The sequence below is a fragment of the Carassius carassius genome, chromosome 7 (genome assembly GCF_963082965.1).
Source record: "Carassius carassius chromosome 7, fCarCar2.1, whole genome shotgun sequence".
In the NCBI taxonomy this organism is placed as follows: domain Eukaryota; kingdom Metazoa; phylum Chordata; class Actinopteri; order Cypriniformes; family Cyprinidae; genus Carassius; species Carassius carassius.
This window is the reverse complement of record NC_081761.1, coordinates 1196398-1217505: the sequence shown is the minus strand read 5'-3', so window position 1 is coordinate 1217505 and position 21108 is coordinate 1196398. Positions and strand designations below refer to the sequence as shown.

Genomic DNA, 21108 nt, shown 5'->3' with positions numbered 1-21108 from the left:
AATAAAATGTATCAGTTTCCATAAACAATTATATTATATTATATTATATTATATTATATTATATTATATTATATTATATTATATTATATTATATTATATTATATTATATTATATTATATTATTGTTTTTAATAATTAACAAGAATTGATAATTATATATTTTTAATAATTGTATTCCATGATAAATATATATATATATATATATATATATATATATATATATATATTTTTTTTTTTTTTTTTTTTTTCTTTAATACTTTAATAATATTTAAAACTTCTGAACATGAGTTTTATATTTATATTTATATTTTTTATTTTATATTTCTTTCATTATTTATATATTAAAACTACAATTTGTACAAAAATCTCTAAAATATAATGAGATGTTTTACGTATGATGACCCATGATGGTACTTTATAATAATATAATATAATATAATATAATATAATATAATATAATATAATATAATATAATATAATATAATATAATATAATATAATATAATATAATATAATATAATATAATATAGTTAGGGCTGGTAATTTAATGCGTTAATTAGATTAATTAATTATGGAGAAAAATAATGCGTTCAAGTTATTTAGACCTATGTGGATCATCTGCCATTTCATACAGTCGATTGATGACTAATATGAGGCAGGGCAACAGCTTACTGCGTGATGGAGACTAGAGAATATCCCTAAAATTAAAGATTTGGTGCAAAACAGCCATTTTCACCTATTTTGTCTCATATTTACATCCCATAGTTAAAAAATATCACACGAGCTGTAGGCTAAGTGCAATATCAAACGAGTGCAAATGTGATACTCATCTTATACAACAGTTCATTAAGAAGTTAATATTGTGTTATTTTAGACACAATGTTGTCTGTTTTGCTCAATTTTGCCAACCAAAATATAAAGACAAAGCAGGACTGTTCATCCCCGAGCAACACACAGAGGCATTTCATTTCTTAATCCACATGTTAAACGAAATAGGTGAACCATTTGGCGTGTTGAACCACTGGCCAAAGTTGCTTTGACTTTGAAGCAGCGCTGCACAGACCGATCGGTGTATGACATTAAAGTATCTTTGCTGTCACACACCGGTTGATCTGATGATCCTCTTCAAGTCGAACAAGCCTAATGATTCAATGAACCATTCATAAAGAACGAATCAACCATTTGAACGAATTGAATGAATAAATGACTCGATGACTTAATCATTATTATTTAGAGTATCATTTCATTAAATAAATAATTTTATATTTTCAAAGTAATAATAATAAATTAAGAAAATAAATTATTAAAGTTATAGTTCACCCAACCAAAAATTAGTATTCTGTCATCATTCACTCACATGGTCCAAAAGACTACATGTAATGCATTTTATCAAACAAAATATTTCTTGCTGAACCTACTTTTTGTGATCTCTGTTTGATGCTTTGCACAAGAATGACTTTAAATGATCTTTTCAGAGTAATTTCTCCAAATTTGATGTGGTGATATGGGTTAATTATATACTAATGCATTATTTTGTTTATGCATGTATTTATTTACATTAGTTCACATTCAAGGGGATCAGGTTGTACTCTATTGTTGAAATGGAAAGCAGCATGGTTTGTGTTCTGACGGATGTCGTCTCATTACGGCTGCAGATATTCACTCTCTCATCCTGCGAGGACTGTGGGTCACTGAGATCGAGACGTGGCACAGACGCTGACCTTTTATAATCTCAAATTAGCCTTTCTGTCTGCCGTTTAAGTGAAGACCAAGACGTTCACTTTGCCTTCAGAGGGGAAAACGAGCTCCTCAAAGATGCGCTGGCAGTCGATTGTGTTCCTGCTAGACGACCTTTGACCCTCTGCAACTGATTCACATTCAGCCAACAATCAGCGTCCTCACTTTAAACGTTATTACTACATTTAGCATCTATGCTTAGAAAAATATAGTGTGGAGACGCGTGGAAACATCTGCTGTGAGCTCATATTTACATATGCAAATGAGATTTGTGGCAGATGCACAACTTAGCTTATTTGTTCAGATGCATCACACTTATAAACGTGTGAACGTCTTTAAGTAGCTCAAGTGTCTTTATTTTCAGTGCTAGATCTATTGTTATTATTTCAGACTGAACAAACCTGATTCTAAACTGGGTTTCTATTCAGTTAACAACACTTTGATGGTTCTCATCCAGGATAACTTCATTAAATTGGATTTTAAAAGATAATTAATATTCAGTAATATCATTTATTGAACTGCACTGATGCTGTTAGATGATAACAACATTTGAACTAAATAGAGCTGAATAATAGCACTTTTGTCTTCTGAAGAGCTGCTTTACCAATGAAATTGAAAGTTAACACTGTTATTAATATTTATTAATTTTTTAATTTAAGGCTGCTTTGAAATGATCTGCCTTGTAAAGATGAATAAATAATGAAATAAATGTGTCTCGCTTAAAATGCTAAAAAATACTTTTTTATATGTTAATTATATGTTATATTTAATTCTATTTTCATTATAATTGAAACATTTTAGACATATAATTTTATTATTTATTATACATTGTTATTATTATATAAATACTGTTTTATAAAAGAGTGTGCAGTTCTTAAAAATGATGGCATCACTTAAATAATTATTGTCTATTAATTTAATATGTTGACACACCTTGTGTTCGGCAGAGCTGCTTTAAAGCTGTAATTGAATTGGTTTAACAATTGATTAATTTTACAACATTATATACATAGTTGCTGTAAATATTGACTGGTAGAGTAATCTCTCTTAAAATACCTTACTGGGTTATGATCATCAAAACAGTCCTGAGCTAGACTACGCTTTGATCTCTGCAAACCAAACTATCACTTTATTCAAATATGTAATAATAATGTTTAATACCGTAAAGCTGCTTGATTTAAGGCATTGCATGAAATACTATAGGCATGACATGAATGTTTAACTGAGCTCATGCAAACATTCACATCGGTGTAATAAGATGCATTTTTAACTGCTGCTTTCACACTGCTGTGATTTTGTTGTTGTTTATTTCGCTATTGAGAGGAAAGCGTGCATCATATATTTTCATTCGGTTCGGCTCGGGTGAGTTTCTCTGAAGCAGCGCTGAGTGCTGTATCTCTTCTTCTTTTGAATTGCATCGAGGAGGTTGAATTACAGTCTTGCGCTACAGCGCCACACTGGTCAAACCGCATTATTGCAGGCTCTAAATTAGGTCAAATTAAATTAAACAACTACTAAATTTTTTATTGTCGACATTGTCGATAATGTCGACTAATTGTTTCAGCCCTAATATATATATATATATATATATATATATATATATATATATATATATATATATAATTTATATTATTTGTCATTTTGCACGGTATCTTTTACATACGGTATGGAATAAATACAAACCATGCAAAAAATATATGTATGTATATATATATCTTTTTTTTGTAGCAATAGTGTAAGATGATACATCGTTGTACAGTATTCCACGATACTGAATGATATTCATGCATCATAAAAACACGATGATATTACAGTGCTGCATGTGTGCTCATTATCAGAGGGAAACATCTCTCACACTGTCAGTGACATTGCCGTGAGCGTCTGTGTTCTCAGTAGAGGAGCGGTGCTACGGCCCAGTAAGCAGAGCTCCAGCGGGACGTTACAGCGCTTAACTGCGGCCCAATGGCATAATTAGCACACAGCTCAATCCCATAATTCCTGCTACGGGATAATGTCCTGAGAGAGAGATCAGTCCTCAAATCCAACCCTAACACTATGAGGGAGCTCGTCTGTAATGCTGTGTTTCTGCAGCATTTCTTACACTCATCATCTTAATGTTGCATGAGGAAGGTTTGGTGTTGTGTGCATTATCTAATGACAGTGTGTGCATGTCAAGTTATTTGCATTGTGCTTTCTTGGAATAGTTATGGATTTTTTATTGTGAGAGATTGTAATTGTCTGATTATGTGTTTCTGTTGACATGCAACATCATTTGCAACCTGTTGTGCTTCAGTTGTGCGATGTATTTCAGAGTGAAACAGGATAGGAATTAGGGGAAAATGTAGGACTGGATTTTATTGTTTGCATGGAATCGCCGATGAATCATCACAGGAATATGAATTAAGATTAAATAGAGTGAGTTTTGATTTCATGTTGACTTTTTTGGCTGGTTGTAATAGATTTGTGCTTCATTTACTCCATTCATACGGCTGGAGATTGAGTTTGTGAGAATATGAGAAATAATAATAAACACCAGTGTTACTTTAATAACATTAAAACCCTATAGTTTTTATTAACATTTAGAATTTGTATTTTCATATTCACCGTTTTCCTTTTAATCTTAATTAAACAGTCATTTTTTAATTTTTTTATTATTTAAATTTTTTGACTTTTTTATATTTTTATATTTTAATTGTAATTTTATAAAATAATCTAATATTTTCCCCCTTTTTCCTTTTTAATATTTAGCATTTTTATTTTTAATATTTAACATTTTTAGAGTTTTAGTAAATATGTGGTTGTTTTAAGTATGTCTATATACATTTTGTTCTTCAGTATTTTTATATTTAAATATGGTAATTGTTTTATTTATATTTTGAATATTTTTATTTAAGATTATTTTATTTTATTTTAATTAAACTGTAATTTTGTTGTATGAATATATATATATATGTATTGTCTGTATAGCTATTTATTATATATTTAATTAGTACTTCTACTTCAATTAAACAAAAAATATGTTGCATTGGGACCAAACCGTTTTTTTGTTGTATTTTTTCTTCCTAAAGCTGACAAGAACTTTAACTAATAAGTACGCTGTAGGATTTACAGAGGTGTAGATTGTATATTTTAAGATTTTACAGTTCTGAAGATCTGCTGTTTCTCTCACATCTACAACATCTGACACTCATTCAATAGAAGCTTTGAAAATCTGAATTTAGTCGCCGTTTCCTCTCCTCAAAACATTCTGCTTGTGTTGTTCACTGAAGAAGGAAAGTCATCTGAAACGTAAGTGAGAGTTCATGGTGACAGAATCGTTTCTTACTGTGCTGCCTGTAATAAAATATCAAACTCAATCAAACAGATCCATCAGACTGTTATTCAGAGGAACTCTGAGGTCTCTGGACAGACGCTCGATTCTCTCCTGGAAACTAGAGGAGCATCAGTATGCATTACTCTGGAACTGAGCTTTCAAGTCAATATGTGTTATTTGTGAGATCTGTAATGAAGTCTCTCCGTGGTGAAGGTTCACGTCAGAAGTGCAGAATTAACGGGGCTGATGGGACGGCGCTCCTCGGAGGAACGTGTGGCCGCTCTCTTCAATCAGCGCCACGCTTTTCTATTGTTTGGAAATTGCTTTAGTATCTGACGACACAACTATCTCTGCGCGGGAAGTTGCTCAGCTTTCAGCGCTCGCTGTATTCAGAGGAGACAGAACAATGAGACCATGAGCAGAAAACAAAAACTCAATCAAAACCACGAAATCAATGACAGAAGTGTGGGAGGTTTGATGACGGAAATAGTTCACATCTGGCTCATATTGTACAATTATTATATAAATTAATTTTTAATCTAAATAATTACCAGTGGTGTCAAAAGTATTGGCATTCATTACTCAAGTAGAAGAATAGATACTAGGGTTTAAAAAGACTTTTGTAGAAGTTGAAGTATCAACTCAAGGTTTTTACTCAAGTAAAAGTGTAAAAGTACTGGTTTAAAAACTACTTAAAGTATAAAAGTAAAACTAATGTAGGGGGAAAAAAATGTCATTAAGAACAAAAGCTTGGGCCGTACCACAGGGGCCTATTGTGCACTACCCCACCTCCTCAAAAAAACATTTTTCTAAAGGCCATAGGCCATCATGACTATAATGTTGTATTAAAATGTTCATGTTGAAAAATTTGGGATGCACTAGGCTACCTGTTTCAGCCGCATATATTCCCATTGAAAATGAACGCACTTTAGTACAATGCAAATACATTAAAGGACTAGAGATATGATGACTAGTTGCCTATAAGTATTGTTACTTCATTGTACTTCATTGTAAACTTCAGAAGCATGTCATCAATAACCTTTAATGGAATGTAAATGTACATCCAAGCTTAGCTGCAGGAATCTGCGAGGGCAATGGACAAGAACATTAGTGAAGACTTAGGAACAATTACTCTTGTATCGCTGTCTATTTACAATAAACGTTATAGTGCTGTCAAAATGAATGATTAATCCAAGTGAGTAATCAACAGAGGTGGGTAGAGTACCCAAAAACTGTACTAAAGTAAAAGTAAAAGTACTTCTAGAAATATTTACTCAAGTAAAAGTAAAAGTACTAGTCTTGAATAGTTACTTGAGTAAGAGTAAAAGAGTATCGGATAAAAAATCTACTCAAGTAGTTAGTTACTAGTTACTTTGGGTCATATATACTGTACTGAGCCTATTTTTATTTAGATATATAGATAAAATGTATGTAATGTATGTGTGCGTGTATAAATGTATATATTTCATCAGCCTTTACTCCAATTTATGTAATTTATTATAAAACCCAGTCTGTTTACTTAAGTAACAGATATAGGTGTCATGCCATAACATATTTTTAATACGACTGACTTTATATTAAATGTGAATTTAACATTGAAAGTTAATGTGATATAAATATTGCTACTAATCTTTCATTGTTCAGAAAGAGAGCAAATAACATTTACATTATTAAAGATCATTTTCACTGACAGTCTAGATTTCAATCACTCTCAGAAACTCCCATTAAAATCACTGAAACTGTTAACACTGTGAAATCAATATCTTAATTAAAGATTCGTACACACATCTGCACTTTGTTGTTCCTGCGAGAGAATTCGCCAGAAAGAGGTATTCAGTCAGGAGCGAGTGAAGGAAGCACCGGCATTTTAGCGATGACTCATCTGAATGCCTCTGATTGGCCAATGCTTTAATAAGCTCAAAGGAATCATGTGTGATTGGTTATAATGCGCAGTGCTGTATAAACGCATCTATCTCTGGCTAAGCGCCAGCAAGCAATCACAGATCTGAATTTAGCAGCTGATAATATGACTCGCTGAACGTACTCGCACCAGTGTGATTGTATTAAAATTAATAAAATCTTAATCAGCTATTTTTTGTCTTTTGGAAGCTACATTCAACTTGACTCCCCTCTGTTATAAGCCACACACGTACAACAAACTAATGTCACAGTGGTATCGTGTACTGTAATCGAATGTAGCCCAAGTTATTACCTGTTAAACAGTAGACAGCACACGCGGTGTTCATCTAATAAGGATCTCCATCGCTAACAAATAATAACCTTTGCAGATTTGCTTTCAATTCAGTGCAGTTCCAGCCACGTTTTCAACGCTCTTTCTGTTCTTAAACGTTACAACTCCGAGTGAACCACTTCAGACGCTCAGCGCGTGCGGCAGGGAACTGAACGACTCATTCAAACTGATTCATGAACCAATTCACTCGTTTGCCAATTGGTTTGATCAAGCCTTTGAACAGAATTGACTCAAAAGAATGAATCATTCGCGAATGTGCATCGCTCATTGCCCAGAGAAAAGTAGACGGCGCGTTTGGAATAAACTGAAGCATTATAACATTTATTGCATTAAGATAAAGTAACGAGAGGAGCGTCGCCCACAGTAACGAAGTAAAAGTACAGATTTTTCCCCAAAAATTTACTCAAGTAAGAGTATAAAGTACCCATCTTTAAATATACTCCGAAAAGTATTCGTTACCCCAAAAAATTACTCAAGTAAATGTAACGAAGTAAATGTAACTCGTTACTACCCACCTCTGGTAATCAAAAACTAAAAATGAAAAATAACTCATAATCCTGATACGTTCTTGACTGATTGCTTCCCGTACTACATACGTCTGCTATGTCCAGTGTGTGTGTGTGTGGGGGGGGGGGGGGGGTAATGAGTTACAAAGTTGGTATAGCCTAGATATCACAACATTGTCAATCGCGTTGTCAATCGCAAAAGATAATTTATTAAAACGTCTCGCTACCGAACTACCTACAGTAGCTTAATTTGTGGAGGACGAAGAGGAAGCACCCATTTGGTAAATGAACCAGTGAGAAATAATAACTTTTAAGTAGGGTCCAGTGCCTTTTCGATACTTTTATAATGGTACTGGCGCCTAAACGGTGCCTGAACCGAAAAAGAACCACAAAAAAAAAAACTATGGATAACATTAAAAAGCATTACAAATATTTAAAATAAATCCAAAGCTTTTCCACGCTCCTTGGATGCTCTCATTTCCCAAGTTGTGCTTCCCTTAATCTAAGGCTAATAAACGTATTTCAAAATCTGGGTCATTATTTAATACAAAAGCACACATAATCTTTCTACTGTATCTCTGTCACTCACTCTGATATTTAGTTAAGATGAGTGCTGTCTGTCACTGTCTTTAATCCATTCTGTGAATTACTGTATGCTCATTCTTTATAAAGTAGCAACAGTCGTTTGTAAAGTACAGTACTGTGCAAAAGTCAAAAGGCACATTAGTATTTTCACCCCAAAAAAGGGTTTTAAGCCATTTATTTATATATTTTGCTGTAGTGTGTCAGTAGGAAATATCAGTTCGCCATTCATTTTAATAATAATCTAGTGCGGTTTTGAATGCACAAGCAGTCTGACAACGGCGAAATGAATGTTTGGAAATGTAAACTGATATTTTATACTGACACATTACAGCAAAATATATAAATAACTGGCCGAACACCATTCTTTTGGGTGAAAATACTAACCTACCTAAGACTTTTGCACAGTAGTGTATGTATAAAGTACGTATGATTAAATTAAGTATATTTAAATAAGTGTAATTAAATTATGTGTTCATTCATATGTGTTAAGGCTAGATTTTCGCTGGAGGAAACAGCTGTGACAAGCGAAAACTTTAAAGTAGCTAGATGAGAAACCGAATGCTCCCTCGTGACCTTTTGTAAACTGTATTTATGACAAAGAACTGCACAGATTCGGATATTCTAACAATCTATCGGTAAACACACACCTTATGTCCTCTGTCTCTGTTTGAGTCCGCTCCGCTCGCTGTCTGTGGATTGAAGAGCACGCTGAAAGACGAAGAGGAGACCGGTCTGACGCCAGTTTCATTTGAAATTTAAGGGGAATGACTCGGAGGAGATCGGATACCGGTTCCATACCCAACCCTACTATTAAGAAATATATTTTTTGATAAATGAACCCAACACTGGCTATGTCCTGGCTGGTGTGTGATGTGATTTGTGCAGGTGCGATGGATCGCGTACAAACCAATAGGATGTCGGAAATGGTAAATGTTTATAGTTCTCATCCAACCACAATCAAATTCACTCCATCCGGATGGCGCGATTTATCTGGATAGGTTTTTTTTTTTGAATGATGACAAGCCGGAATGAAATAGCAGTAACGAAGCTATTTTTTAAATGTAAGGAGTAAAAGTAAAAAGTCAAGTACTCAAGTAAAGTATAGAGACCCCAAATTTCTACTTAAGTAATGTAACAAAGTATTTGTACTTCGTTACTTGACACCTCTGTTAATTACATGATTTGTTGATTAATTATGTTTGACTGTGAACAATCCCTTTAATGTTTTTATTTTTATAATTATTATTTTTGTTAATATCAATTAAATTACATTAAATAAGATGCTAAATCTACCAGCAGGTGGCGATAAATGCCATTATGAATGACATATGCTCACTTTATGAAAGATTTTTTGAATCATTGTTTCACACGATTCGTTTAAAACGAGGAATCATTCAGAATCTAAGAGACACACAACAATTCTGCTGTGGCTTTAAAGGTAATATGTTCTTCGCAAAATTGAGCACAAACACATTTTATATATAGCACAATATCACCTTCTTATTTACTGAACTGTTGTATAAAATCAGCACTTGTGTGATACTGCTCTCCCTGCTTGTCTGTTATCGCATGATATAAATATGAGACAAAAACTCAAACGGGCTTTTTTTTTTTTTTGCGCCAATATCTTGAATTTTAGAGCTTAGCTGCATTTATGGAGTTCCTGCCCTACATCATATTCGTCAGCATTCAACTATATGAAATGTATGGGGGCGGAGCCAGTGCGTTAACTGTATTAAAATATTTTACTCACGTTATTTTTTTCATAAAAAAAATGTATGCATTATTAAAGGGTTAGTTCACCCAAAAATTTTAATTAGCCCATGTTTTACTCGCAAAGCAAACCTCAAAGGATCCTAGTTTTATATGACTCATAGTCATTCCAGTCAGAGTTATATTAAAACTTATTTTAATATAATGTGTGAGATGTGTACGTGTGTTTTTGCCATAGCACTGTTCTACAAACACCAGCTGAGAAATACCTCGTCACGTTTGAGGGATTCTTCTGCTTCTCCTGCAGTAAATAAGAGAGTTGAGCAGATGAATGAAGCCTTGGGGTTTTCTCTGAGCGACTGCAGGTGAGACAGACGAGGGCCGATAACAGATGAATGAATAAAGCCCAATCTGAGCTGTGCTTGGAAAGGTGTGGCATTGATATCCTGTTAGCATGCAGCAGCAGGTTTTTGTGTTTGTGGCTCCAGGCGTATTATGAAACGGTTTGTAATCAGCTCATCCCTCAAGCACAGAACAAATGACAACGGACGCCTGCAGACAAACAGTAATCCAGTTAACATGTGCCCAACTCTTACAGCTGACTTTCAGTATGAAGCAGCCGCACAGTTCATAACGGCTGAAAGATTTGTTCCTCATATACCCTTGTATTTTTTATTGTCTAAATGACAGCGTTTATTTATGTGTTAGGAGGAGCAGCTTCCTCATTCTCAAGAGCTTTTGACTGGATGCCTGCAATGATGTCATTAACGAGATGATGTCATCGGTCTGTTTTTACAGCCATATAGCGATATATGCTTTAGTGTTGCCTTATGAACAAAAGATATATTCGTATTGACTATACATCCAGCGGGAGCTGTTTTCTATCTCCATTTCATCTCACTTCTAAAGCATCCACTAATGGTTGATTATAAAGATGGATTGCTTGATTTATATTAACCAAAGTGTTCAGGTGTCCTTATGCCTCACATGCCATTCATTCACTGGTGTGTTATTCATTCAGTGAGACTGCACTGTACATCCTTCATGACAGCTTTATTCGTTCCTCATTGGCCTGTGTTTATATAGTGTACATATAAACGCCAGTGACTGACAGCTGCTTCTGAACAGTTATCAGGAACAAGTGAAGACGGTGAACACACGTAATGATAAAGAGTTTAACTGCTGATGGTGTGAACAGGTGACGTTGTGTTTGTATTGAAGTGAAGTGAAATGAGCAGAATGGCTTTTCTCTTCTCGCGGCTCCTGTACGCTGACAGACTCTTTATCAGTCGTCAGTGTCGCTCAAGGCTGTGTTCGCTCTCATGAGTATAGTCCAGTGTTTTCGGCAGGATTTGGGCATCGACCGCTCCATTCCTTTGAGTCATCAGACATGGCAGCGTTTGGGCGAGAGAGTGTAATATATATATGGTGTAACGTTCAGAAATGTATGTATGTCAGTGGTGCATTCTGAAGGATTTACAAGCAGAAATGTCAAGCTTGTATTGCTTGTAAAAGGGCTTAAATTGATTATCTTGTTAAACAAGGTCTATTGTGTATAGGGCTGGGTATCAATTCAGATGTCCCGGTTCGATTCGATTCCCAATTTTTATTTTTATTTTAATTACATTCAGTGTATATAGTTTTAATACAAATGCCATTGATATGTCAAAAAAAAATATATAGTAAACATCAGTTTACAAATGGCGTTTACAAAAGAAGTTAATAGCCACAGCCCTGTATTTAAAAACTTTTTCTTTTTTTGTATAGGGTCCTTTTTAAACAATAATAAAGCTATACATAAAGTGTTCTTAATTTTTCTGGTAGTCGATGAAGGCATAAAACAATTTAATTTATCCTAATCAAATGAAAAATCTTTTATTTTTTGGCAAACAAAAAAAAATCAAGTGTGATTATTCCTTTAAAAATAAAGATTTATTAATATTTAGTAGTAGTAGTAGCAGCATTTTTGTTACTTTGAATCTTAAAACTGCTAAATAGTAATATATTTTTAACAGTTTCTTCATGTTAAACTAAACTTTTATTTTGACGGTTTGCCGTGAGGAACTTGCAGCTGCTGTGTGTGTGATACGACGGTAGTTTTGTCAAATTAAACGGTAAAATCTGCGAGTGTTGTCCGTGCTTGTGTAAACAGCGAGTTGCACCATCCGCCATGTGTGTGTGTGTGTGTGTGTGTGTGTGTAAGACAAGACAATAGATAATAAAGATAAGATAATAAGATAATAAATGATTGATGTGCAGTTGTACTGTGCATCAATAGAGGAACACGCTCAAATGTGCAGAATGTTTTGATGCTAGTTTGGAGTAGTTCACTTGTTATTTGTTCAAAAACTCAATGTAAAGGAGGCAGTATACAGTTTGTGATACTAAATCTATAATTTACAGCCCAGAGCTTAAGTTGAACTCGGCAGCTCCAGTCGAAGCATCACGCTCATGCACACAGTTGCATTTATCATGTGCTCGTCGTGCAACTGCGCAGGCTGATTATTCCAGTCACGGTCATTAACGGAGACTCGGGGACCGTCCGGCCTTCGGGCGTGACATCATTATTCATCGAGACACAGCCTCAGGATCTCATTCGATGGGAATAATTGAATTTAGCACAATGAGCATGTGACTGTCCGGTTTTCTCTCACCTGCTGGATGCTCTAATTGACAGCTATGAAAAGCCTGCAGTAAATTGCTGGGACTAAATGTTTGCTCACGCACTAAATGAAGCTTTATGACAAACATTCACTGACAGAGCCTTGAGCTGATGAGACACTAGCAGACTTATTACTGCCACGCTGTTTGTGTGAAGCTGCTGGAGTTTATGCTGCATTTCAGTGATTATTTTTGACAGCATCCTCATTTTACAGTGACTAAAACTGCAGGTAGGTTTCATATATATATGAATATGAAATATGAATATATATACACTACTATAAAGTTTGGGGTCAGTAAATTTTTATTATTACTTTTTTTAGAGAGAATCCTTTATTCAGCAAGGATGTTTTCAATTGTTGAGAAGTGATTTCTATTTTGGATAAATGCTGTTCTTTTTAAAAATTATCTTTTTTTTGAAAAAAGTATCACAGCTTCCAAAAAATACTTGGCAGCACAATTGTTGCAAATATAGATAATTATAATAATAAATCAGCATATTCCCAAATAGCAAATGTCTTCTGGCCCAGATCCGGGCCACACAATGACTTTTCTCTCGGCTTAAGTACCGCAGAGAATGACGGCCCGGAAGTGGCCCAGAACTGGATTAAAGACTCGGGCCATACATGGGCCATAACCGGCCCGAATCTCAGCCAGTTAATCAGCCTTAGCTGGCCCTGAACTGGGCCAAAACAGGTTTTATTATTGTTGCCAATTCTCAGCCTTAAGTAAACCAGAATCCCCGAATCTGAGCCACACCTGAGCCTTATATAGCTCAGACCCAACCCAGACAGCAAGCAGTGTCGGACCAGATTTCACGCGGGCCAGATGTGGGCCGGATCTAGGCCAACACTATATTGCTGTCTGGGAATTTTAATATTCATATTAATACCTTGTATATTTCTATGATCGCAATTATTAATTTTGTGACATGCTTTAATGTACACACAATCTATGCCAATAAAGTACATTAAACTGAATAGCAAATCAGACTTAAAACCCACACATCATGTAACTGTGCAATAAAAAATGTATTGCATTGGTTTTTCACATTTTTTTTATTTTTTATAAAGAACAAATCAACCAATAATGAGTGAGTGTATAAAGTACACAGTCTATAAGAGAAGCGTAACAGATAGACACATGTAACTTAATCATAATAGTTTATTACAGATGTGACAGAGAGCAGTACCACAGTAATCCAAATGACGATGCATTTCATTGCAGTCCACTCTGGCAGAATATAATAGTAGTGTGAGGAGCAGGGCATCATTTAAGTTGTTAAACGCTGAAAATACTATCCCAATCCACTCCATCAAGGCACATGTTTCTCAGTCAAAACATGCATCATCGGAAACACGACATGTCGCAATCTCTGACGAAACCGACGAGAGCCAATGAGCGTTTGATATCGCTGCCATAAAACTTGTTGTAAGAATTCTTAACGGCACATTTTTAAATAGTTACTATAGCTCCAGAGGAAGGAGATACATATCGCCAATAAATGCGGTTTGAATTTGGATCTGTTCCTCACACCAAGCATCACACGGATACAGGATTTAAATAAAAATAAAATACTTTCATGATCACTTTATTTAATGCTTGTGCATGACAGCATACTAATAAATATGATGTGCCCCCACTCTCTATTATAGATCAGTGTGTGTCCCATAGTAAACCAAATAAATATTACATGATAATGGTTAGATACTCTCTCTCTTTCTCTTTATTTTCATGTAAGTATTCGAATTTATTTGTATTTGTATATTTATTTATTATTTGTACCAAGAATAATAATATACAACATACAATAATATACATCATTGCCACACATGGCCCAGCTCTGGCTGAAAGGGTACATGCCATTGCTGACAGGAGGCCAGCAGTGCTAGCTTGAGGCTACTTGTGGACCAAGTCCGTTTGCTATGTGGGTTAGATTTAACAATATAAACAAACAAGAACAGCAGTGTGTTGTGTGTGTGTGTGTGTGTGTGTGTGTGTGTGTGTGTGTGTGTGTGTGTGTGTGTGTGTGTGTGTGTGTGACCCTGGAGCACAAAACCAGTCTTAAGTGTCAATATTTTTCGAAATGAATATTTCTACATCATCTGAAAGCTGACTAAATCATCTCTCCAGTGATGTCTGGTTTGTTAGGAGGACAATATTTGAAAATCTGGAATCTGAGGGAGCAAAAACATCTAAATATTGAGAAAATCATCTTTAAGGTTGTCTAAATGAATTCTTAGCAATGCATATGACTAATCAAAAATTAAGTTTTGATATATTTACAGTAAGAAATTTACAAAATATCTTTACTTAATATCCTAATGATTTTGGCATAAAATGAAAATCAATTTTAACTCATACAATGTATTGTTGTCTATTTCTACAAATATACCTGTGTTTCTTATGACTGCTTATATATATATATATATATATACAAAAATATATTTTAAAAATACGCATGAAAATATGACTATGAAGTCAACATTTTTGTACGATCGCTCATATGCGGTTTACCAACAGATGCTTATCAATCAATATTTAATTTAGCATCCGTTCATCTTCTCATATGGATCTTCATACAGTATCTGCTCTTTTTCTTTAGCAGTCAGAGATATTAGTCATTTTACAGTAAATGTGTAAAAGAAAATGTGTCCATTTGTGTGAAAGTAAACTATCATCATTTAACCAATATCATTAATAACTGTAATAATGATAACCATGATAACATGTTTTTCCATTACTGTAACTTGTACAGAATTTAACTCCATGTTTTTAAGTAACTATAATGTAATGAAAGTTAAAATTACTTGTGATGTTTTTGATTAAATCATAAAAACTCAAGGCAGCAACTGAACTTAAAGTTTTTTTAGTTGTAGTGATTTTTTTTTTTTTTTTTGGTATATACGATAGCTATTTTATGAAAAAAGTTGTAAAATATTTTATTTGAAATTATATTTTATTTAAAGATATTTTAAAATAATTATTTAATTTTATTACATTTTACAACAATAATGGCTTGTTCCTATAAAAAAAAAAATTCCACAATTATTTAATTGATTGATTGATTGATTGCAACAATAATGATTTTTTTTCCTAGACATTTTTTGACTGTTTATATATTGTTTTTATGCATCTCAGGGTTTACTGTGACAGTAAAGAGTGTAAGAGCTCAGTGTTTGTCAGCTTCATTGGTAGAAACAGCTAAGTAAACCACTTCTGCAACACTTGCACAAGACAAGCCATTCCACACGGATATTAAAAGTGGCTTTTGCCTTCATTTGAGCAACTTGCACATTTGCAGAGCTTTGTTCTGTGGGGAAGTGACAGATCTGCGACTCTGTACACGATCTTCTTCTGCGATTGGCTGCAGGCTAATCAGCGTTCTTCTCATCTTCTGAGCTTTGTGTATGCGCTCAAGTGTTCAAAGACAGAGCTTGTTATCTGCATTAGAAAGCCACCCGCCAATGACATTTACTTTCTGCTTGTATTTTTAACTCACTGTTCTCTAACAGTTTTTTTTTTCCTCAGTTAAATAGAAGTAATCAGATTTTCATCTAAATCAAGCTTAATTAGCAAAACATTTTTATAGTATGATATCTGTATTAAACAGGAGGTTTAAACTGTCAAGGTCAATGAAGGAAAAAGTATGGAAAATCTATTTGAATCAGGTGTATTTATTTATATATTGGTTGATTAATTGGCCAATACATTTCCTTATATGTCCATATAATGATTGGTTAATCAATCCATCCATCAATCAATCAATCAAATAGTATTATATTATATTATAGTGGTCGACTGATATATCACCAATTATTTTATGTTCCATTTGCACTTTCTTCAAGTTTGTTCTTCATAAGCATGTGACAGATACATGACTCATTTAGCTTTTTTCATTGTTCTTAACCCCTTAAGTTTCACTGGCCCACCGGTGGGCCCAAAGCCATTACATATTTAAAACCGTAATATTCTATACTAAACCTAAACTAATCTTGACAAACTATATATCATTGGAGACCTTAGAGATTGTATTTTTCATATTTGACCACTGTTTTATATTTAAAATGTATAATGCATGTCAATTTCATGTATGATCAAACATGAAATAAACTTTTTTTTTGTGAAGTTTCTGTAACAACACTCTAGTAGCTTTGTTTGATTAAAAATCATTTACAACCTATCTAGAATGTTTAATTGCTGTTTGAATAAAAAAAAATTGTAAATCAAATCAGTCGTCCATTACAAATCATACAAGGAGCATGACCAGTACCTAGTGGACATTGTTGGTATAGCGACTAAAAATAACACAGAAACCTCATTTTTTGTGATATCAATGTCAAATTTGGAACACAACTTCTTTAGACTTACGGCTTTTCATTTGACATGAAATCAAATTCAACACATATTTTATTTTAATTTTTTTAATAAAATATAAATAAATATTAAATTACTTTTTTTTATTACAACAAACTTAAACACCTATAACTTTTTTATTTTAAATTTTATTCAACTTCTTTCACATGTACAAGAAACTTCCAAGTGTGTTTTCAAAAATGAGCCCAAAATTAGGTTCATATTCCAAACCGTTCCAGAATTACATTAATTTGAATCTGGATACGCCCTTTTCAGCTCTACACCCAAAAAGGGGGGGGGGGGGGGTGACACTTATGGAAAACACTTCAAAAAATATCAGACAATCCCTTTGAAGCATTGTGAATGACATTTAAATAAAAACAATATAAAACTATTGATTATATACTGAATTTTCAGTCAAAATACAGAAACATCATTCTATATTGTATGCTGTATCCCTGATTTGGATTATTTGATTGGGGGAGATTTTACAGCGGAATTATGGGTAATGTAGTTTTTTCAGGAATTCTGTTGTTAGTTCACACTAAGTTCCAATAATGCAGTCTGGTGGCTTCAACAAAAGCAAAGGTCATCGGTTAACAGCACTGTGGCTCACAGCAAGCCTGTCTAACAGTTATTGTTAAAATCAGTTCCCCTATGAAGAAAATGAATGGGTTTTTACTGCTGTTGCACTTTATGTCAGTTATGAAAGAGTGGGCCAATCGGATTAGTCTGGGGGCGGGGCTAGTGTTCTGAGTGTTTACATTAGCAGTGGTTTATTGCCTCTAATGTGATCAGTTGCTCCCTTCAGTTGTTCCTCGTTTGTTCGTTTCTTTGGATAACAGCATCTGCTAAATGAGCAGTTATGAAATATGAATAAAAAACGCGCCTTCTGCTTAATCGGTGTGTTCTATCATATTGTTTTATGAAAGCAATAAGCCAGGCTGTGTGATTGAGTTAAAGGGAGTGTAAAGTGTGAATCCGCAGGTTGGAGATGTTTGTTGATTTTCTAGTTTGTCGTTTAAGCGTTTGGTTGCATCATCAGCTAATCTTGTTTCAGATGTCTGGCGTGTTTTATTGTGGCTCGTTTGCACCGTCTGACGAGCTCTTCTCTAGAAACAAACAGAACGAGAGGCTGTTTGTCAGCGATTACTCGAGGGTCCGTGACTCTTGCTCCGGTGTTAAGTGGTTTAAAGTGAACGAGCGCCGAGGGCAGCGTCTCATAAACACCTGTGCTTCTGCATCACAGGTACAGGTGTGTGTGTGTGTGTGTGTGTGTTTGTGTGTGTGTGTGAGAGAGAGAGAGAGAGATACTATTAGACAGAAACAACACGTTTACTGGCATGTTATTTACACAAATGTCTCGACATTCAAAGCTTCACAAACAGCATAGATTTTTGGGAAATTTAGATTTTCTGATTCTCATTTAGAGATACTGACGTGATGACTGCTATCTAAAAACAGAATATTTCAGTTTAGAAATACTTAAGTGGATAAGAAAAAGTCAAGATATTAATTGTCATGGATGCATATTTACTGCATATTTCACTATTTTGTAGAAAATGCCATTTCACATGAGATTCAGAGCCAAATTACAGGAGGATAAACTTTAGAAAGCATCATTGGATTATTTTTACAAAGAGATTGTTTTGTCTGTTAGTAGAATCTGTTGACTTTAGCAATCTTTATTGTGTTATATGTCAGTGGTGGCAGTTCGAAAATGGGGGAAAAACACTTTTTGTGTGCTTTTTCCTGAAGATTGCATGCCTGTAATTCAAGAAGTATTAAAGATGTATTAATACCCTTTTATATTCTAGTTCTTTTCAAACTTTCCTTTGGCTTTCTTAATTTTTAAGGCTCTGTGTGGTTATTTTCCAGAGATATTGGGATGTCAATGTGCCACCATGAATACATTTTTAAATTGTACACCATGAAAAAACAGATGTGGATTGCTTGGCATTTACCTGATACTTTTTTCTTTTAAAGCGGAATGTCTGAAGAACAAATAATGTTAAAACTAAAAATGTATAGTGTTTCCTTCTATCAAAACAATTGCATTGAACATACCCAATTGTGTGCCATGATTATATTTTCCAAAGTTTGCGTGCTTGTAACTCAAGGCGGGTTAAAGGTATCTTAATATCCTTTTAGATTCTGGTTCTTAACTTTTCTTTTGTAATATTCATTTTTCAAGCTCTATATGGTTTAATCCCAGAAATATGGGGAGCCCAATATGACTCAGTTGTTGATTTCTACCCATTTTAACCAAACATGCAACACTTTGCACACAGTCAAAACTTACTCTGTTTAAAGATACATTTCTTAAGAACATATGATATTGAAAGTATAGTTGAAATCCAGATAGATAGATGTTGTACCGTAAATGTGATTTGAGGGCTTGTAAATGTAGTCAGTGTTGTTTTCATGTTTCATCCAAACATCTTCAGCAGATCCAGAAAGATCTGACAGCATAAAGATGTTGCGTTGTACAGATCACAGACTTGATTCCTCTGGAAAATGCTTTTATTGCTTTGGTATCTGTGGCGTTCATAGTATAAACGCCGGTGTGGTTTTATATTTATACACACATCTGCCTTTCATGTGTGTATAGGCATGAATGCAAACTGAAATTGAAGAAATGAAGTGAACCAACCCGGTAATTACGACGTTCTGCAAACATGTCAGGTTTTCATGGTGCTTTCAATGCTGTGCTGGTAGGTGTAATTTATTCTATTCCACATTGCCAGAATGAAAGCTATCGGGGAGATTTACCACCGCTTTAAAAAGGGAAATTCAAAGCAAGCTGAACTGAGACGACGGCGAGTCATAGATTTCATTTGGGAGTCTTAGGAAAATAAATTTTACATGTTTGCCATAAGAAACTCTAGAAACTACAAATCTTCTTATCTGTAATCCTGTTCTACATAAACACGCTTTAACACAAAAATATCTACAGTGGAGCGACGCAGCAGAGCGAGATCTTTCAGCTGCTGTTGAATACACACGTCTAATCCAGCAGATAATCATTTAACAGAGCATTGAGTGCTTTATGAGAGCTAGAGCTTTACTGCACACTTCCACATGTGCGGTGCTGATGAAACGATAACAGATTAGTGATGTTGTTTCTGTTGCGTGAGGCTCACACAATGCAATCAGAACTGACTGCTGTTTACTGATGTGTATTGTGAGTGCTGTATATGTAGTGCGCTCTGAATCACTCCCTTCTGAGGCTCCAAACAGTTTCAGGACTTCATCAGGACTAGATCTTGTAGTCTTTATCAATCAAATTAAAGCCGCGCTATAGAACTTTGATCTCTCTATCGCCCTCTGTGGTCGAAATATAAAATTGCACATTACTAGCGATAATTTACTCTAGCTGATATAAATTAAAAGCAGGCAACATTTCTCTATACTAAAATGAAAAGGCTTCCCAAAAAAACTAAATATTAATATTATTATTAAATAATAATAATAACTTTAACAGTATCTACGTAATACTAAAACCATGCTGTTCTGCATGGATATATATACATTTCTATTTATTTTTTATTTATTATTATTATTATTTTTTATTTCTAACCAAATATATATGTAGTGTAGACCTCCTTCACTTTTTCCAGGTTTGTTATGTTTCAGTCTGATACTCCAATTGTTTAAATTCATTTTTAACTGCATGTTTCAACTGTTATTTCACCTGCTTTATATTTATAATGTAATCATGACTTTAGATGTTACATGAGCTCTGCTATAGTTAATAGTCACATTAATCAAGAAAAAAAAATCCTTTCTTAGCTAGTCTTTTCTAGAGCTAATTAAGACCTAATATTTATCTGACGCATTAACAAGACATGGGTCTCCCTCTCTTGCTCTCCACGGATCCCATGCACTCCAGCAGTGATGGCACGTTATAAACTCCCTTCTCAATTTGTTATTGCAGATTTTGATGTGCGTCTCCTCCTCTTCTGTTATTTAACAAAGCAATGTCTAG

General features: G+C 34.2%; 1 protein-coding gene across 3 annotated transcripts in view; it reads left to right on the top strand.

The window, feature by feature from the left end:
• LOC132143340 (neural cell adhesion molecule 2-like) overlaps positions 1-21108 on the top strand; it is a 227431-nt gene that overhangs the window by 98372 nt on the left and 107951 nt on the right. The window lies entirely within an intron of this gene.